The sequence below is a fragment of the Pteropus vampyrus genome, unplaced genomic scaffold (assembly GCF_000151845.1).
Source record: "Pteropus vampyrus isolate Shadow unplaced genomic scaffold, Pvam_2.0 Scaffold213, whole genome shotgun sequence".
In the NCBI taxonomy this organism is placed as follows: Eukaryota; Metazoa; Chordata; class Mammalia; order Chiroptera; family Pteropodidae; genus Pteropus; species Pteropus vampyrus.
Genome location: NW_011888994.1, coordinates 2770609 through 2775849, shown reverse-complemented (window position 1 = coordinate 2775849; position 5241 = coordinate 2770609).

Genomic DNA, 5241 nt, shown 5'->3' with positions numbered 1-5241 from the left:
AGTCCTTTAAATTATGAATAAGTAAATAAAATTTCTGGGTATTATTAATCTATAAAATAGTTTTTTTAAAGGGACCTAAATCATATATATTTAAAAATCATATATATTATATATAATATATAGATTTAATTTACTCTCTTATATTGTATAAAATATACAATTGAGAGAAAAATGTTATGGGTTTTTTTTCTTATAGAAAAATGGAAGAGGAGAGAGGATAAATATTTTCTTATTAAATCTTTGCCTGGAGGAAGCTAAGAAGTAGAAAAAAAGTTTTTTAAGTATTTGTTTTTGTTTCCATTTAATAATCCAAATTTTGTCATTTTGCCAGTGTTGAAAGTCTCTTTTCTTTTCTGAGGGACTGGAGTGGAGCCAGTTGGAGGATATGGCCTACCAGTTCAAAAGACCTGAGGGGTGTTACTTCCTTTTCTTCACAAGTATTAACATCTGTGGATGGCTAAGACCAGTCCCCAAAGATAAAGACAGGATATGGCATCATAATCCTTAGTAACTTTGGGAGCAGAACCAGATCAATTGAAGTCCTACACTTTTATTTTTATTTATTACAGTTTATTATTTTATCACTTTAATCCAGGATGAAGGGAAGTGTGAAGAGTCTGTGGCTCTGGTTTGTGACTCTCAGATTCTATGGACATGACCTATGAACCCAGCCACTCTGCTTTATCTTTTCCTCATGAAATCTTTATTTCCAGCTGACTTATAATAACTGACTTCACCTTCTCTCTTCCCTACCCACTCTGAGATGCTCTTTACTAGAAAACGACTCTGTCTTAATCCTATGGGAATCCTGAAAGAAAAGAGGTGTCAGAGGAATTAATTGCTTCCTTAAATTAAAGAACTGAAGTGGAGTTGATCTATTGTTCTTCCTGAAGCTTGCTTCTAGATTTTAGAATTGTCTTCCCAGCGAGGTTTTAAATTATGAAGGTCAGGTAAGAGGAGCCTCACTTACATTTGAATAAAACATTCATGAACATTCATGCAGATGAACAGCCTCCTGTTTTCCTCTGAGAAATCTGTGCAAATCCTTTACTCTCCCCAATATCCAATTCACTACCAGGTTTTACATCCTAAATATCTCTCAAAATCCTTGTGTCCAGAGGCCTCCCATTCATTTATTCAACAAATTTATTGACCATCTACTATGTGTCAGGCTATACTAGCTGCTAGAGATACAGCAGTAAACGAAACTCCAGTCCTATTAGAATATTAAACCATACACATCTTAAAGTCTAATTCCTTGAAAAATATGGCCAAAAACTCCTATTGATGAAAATAAGCATCATAAAAACTACATGACTAGCAAAGCAAAACACAAAATTGGTAATAAGCTAAACTAACAATAATTGACATTTAAAAGAAAGACTAAGCCAACCTAATAAGTAAAGACCAACCTGAGTCCACATTGATAATGCACCCTTAACACAGCCTTTGAGCTGGAAAATGGAGGAATTCCAACTATCTGGGTATTTACACAGTGGGAACTTTGCAAAATTGCTGGCAACTTCTCAGTACAATGCTGAATCAATTCCTGTGTAAATTTAAGGGCCAATACCTCTGGTTTATGAAGAGCAAAGATGAGTTATCCTTAATAACTTCCATAGAAGTTTATTAATGGTCCTTAGTGTTACATAAAAATTTGCTCCTTATAAAGAAAAAAAGAACTGCATTTTTGAACATAGGAACCAAGGGAAGGAATTCCAGTTTGGATTAGTGGACGGCTCCTTAGGAGGTGCACTCAGAGAACAAAAGCTAATCTCCAGAGGGTATGTGATGTGGGGAGAGGGGAGGGAGTGGAGGAGGTTTTAGAGGTCAGGAAAATGCCAGGTTTTAGAAGGACCACACAATAGTAATCTCAATCATCAATCTCAAGCCTCAGTCTCCCCCAATCCATTCTCTCCATAGTCACCACGGGTCTTTTGTCTTAACACAGGTTTGTTTGTGCAGCTTCCTTCAAACCCTTTCTCTCCATGCCTACACCATGAAATAAAAAATTCCAGCATATGCAGGACTCTTCATGGTCTACCTTGCACCGTCATCTCAGTGGTGTAAGGGTGGGGTGGGTAAGAGGCTGTCTGTCTACTTTTGTAGGAAGGCTTTTGTATATGTTCTTTATTTCTAGGATGCTCGTTTTACCCTAGCTAGATTTCTTTAAATATTCTAATGCTTTTACCTCTTAGGTGCCAGGTATTCTGCTCAATCATGAAAATATAAAGATGTATACAATGTCAAAATGACATGACTTATAGGCAAAATGGTATTAAAAATAAAGGTAAATACATATTTCATATTAAGTGTACTGTCACCTACTTTATTAATTATCTTAAAGTTTCATTGTCTTGAAAATAAAATTTTTGTTTACATAGAGTCATAATGATTAAAATGAATATTCTATCCCCTAAGAATGTACCTCCTATTGTTCAGGTTAAGACAGTTTTGAAGTCAACAGATTGTTGCTCTTTTACCTGACATAATTGGGACCAGTAATTTGAATGTCAGCTGAGAAGAGTGGATTAAAGCTGAGGCTCAAAAAGTGATATATAGATAGCTTAAACAAAAAGCGACATATAGATAGCCTGTAATAGCTTGTCATTTAAACTATATAATGTATATTCATTTGCCAATAGTTTGATGTAGGATCAAGACCTTTTCATTAAGTATGAAATTTCTCATCATTTCTCATTATTTTCAAATATTTTCTTATTTTCTTAAACTATGACTTCTAGTTTTAGGGTTTTTTTTCTGACTTTATCGAAATATAATAGACAGTTGCTCATATTTACATTGTACAATTCAATGAGGTTTTTTTCAATCATAGTTGGCATACAGTAATATACCAGTTACAGTTGTATAGCATAGTGATCAGAGATCCATATAACTCACAAAGCGATCACCCTACTAAATCTAGTACCCCTCTTCCCCCTTACATATTTATTACAATATTATTAACCATTAGTTTCAGTTTCTTTAGAGTGAGAAATTAAGAGTACTTAGGAAGCAATCTAAATATAGAAACCTTCTGGGTTTTTGTATTTTTTCTTCCAATCTTTTGCAGTTGTCTCTATAATATCTAATTTGACAAATATTTTTAAATGACATCTTCATTGAATCTTTTAATAACTCACTTTTTATAGAAACATCTCTTCATTATATCTTATCAGTGTATATAATATTTAAATCATATATATATATACGTATATATACAGCAACAGGAACAAGCGAAATAACAGGCTTGGATATAACACAACTGTTGCTAACCACCAACTATCCTGAGATAGGAGAGGGGCAATAGTTCACTGGAAATTTGCCTTCCAACTGTGAGATTCTAGGGTACTGGGGGCATTACAAGTTACTTAAACTTAGCTGGTATGTTTTAGAATTAGCTGATATGTTTTTTAAATGGTCTCTATTCTTTGATTATTCAGTAACTGATTATACAGTCTATAAGATATGAATCATTTGAGGACTGAGACTGTATTAGTGAGAACTCCTTTGGTTACAAGTGACAGAAACTGAACTGAACCCAGTTTATGCGTGAAACAGAATCTATTGAGTTAGAGAACTAAAAAGTCCAGGAATTCACTTGGCTTCAGGGCTCCCTCTCAGTCCACTTCTCTGTCTTCTCTGCTTCTTCTCATAGCATATAGGTCTCATGTTCCCATATTTATGTTTCCTCTGTGTAACTGAGGAAGATGGCTCAGCTCCAGTATGCAGCATGGTTGTATCTAAGAACTACAGGAGAGACTCTCTTCCAGCAACCCTCTACTACATCTCTGAGAAGCATCTGATAAGCCTTGATTTGGGTCATGCGTCCATCTTTGAGCCAATCACCGTATCTAATTAGCCAGCCTGGATCTCATACCTACTAATGTGGGGCTAAAGCATTGTGACTGACAACCCCATCAGACTTCATTAAGTGGGGAAATGGACAAGTCTTCAAAGGAAAAGCTATATGTTCTTTTTGTCGTTGTTGTCTTTTGTTTGTGTTTCTAAAGCTGTGTGTTCTTAAGAGAAGCTAGACCTGCGAAAACAACAGATATGTACAGCATAGACTGTGCCTTAATTATTCTTGTATTCCCCTAAGACCAAGCACATAGAAGCAGCTTAGTATTAAATATTGAATGAATAACTACTTATAGCACTTTATACTTCCAAAACATTTTCACAGATGTTATTTTCTTGTCAATAGTAAAGACAGATTAAATGACTTGCTTAAAGTTATACAGCTAGTTTCAGATAGAGCTGAGTTCATAACTGGGTCTCTTGGCTTCTAGTCCAGTTTCCTTAGGAAATCTTCCTCTTCTTTTCTTTCTTGCTGCCAGGACCAATGTCAGAGGGAAAAGAAAGAGGAAAGAGATATTTTAGTCATGCTTTCACTATTTCTTAGAAGGCTTAATATGGTTTTGTCCCTAGTAGGCTGCCTCTATCTTTCAACCTAATTATAGGTATATATATATATAATGAATGACTGTCGTCGCTATTTGGACTATTGATTTATTGAGTTGTGGAATCTGCCAAATCTACTTGCCTGTGTGTTTGACAATACTTTCGTGTGCAAACACTCTATCATAGAGATAATTCCTTAAAGGTATTGTAGTATACTGGAAGTAATGTAGGATGTAGAGTCAAACTTGTTTGAATCTCAGTTCTGTTACTTGTAATCTCGGGCAAGATAAGTAACCTCCATGAGCCTCCAGTCTCCTATAAAATAGGGTGACATCTATCTACAATATCTACTTCATAGGTACTATAGCTGGGGTGGGGTAAGCTTCTCCTGAAGCCCCTGACTGCCTAGAGAGGGTGAATATAAGAACAATTTAGATTTTGTGAAATAAGAAGAAAGGGGTAAAGGAAACTGGAAGATATTCGATCGTGTTCCAAATTTACGCACCGAGCACTGAGGTAGGTAAGGTGGACCCAAGGACCTCTCAGTTTCATAGAGTAGGCAGGCATCTATATAAGTATAGTCAATGATGTTGTGTTTTGGGGATCAGAAGGACATGTGTTTTTAAATACCAGTTTTATCCTTTCTGGCTGTGTAATGTGAAGCAAGTTTTTATCAAACATGAAACTGAGTTTTCTTATCTACAAAATGGAGATAATATTTAACTTGTGATATTGTGGTGACACAAAAGTTACTCAATAAACAGTACCTTCTCTTTCTTTTCTTACAGTGTACAACGTACATGGTAGTACAATTAAGGAAGCAAGTTATCTGGTTGC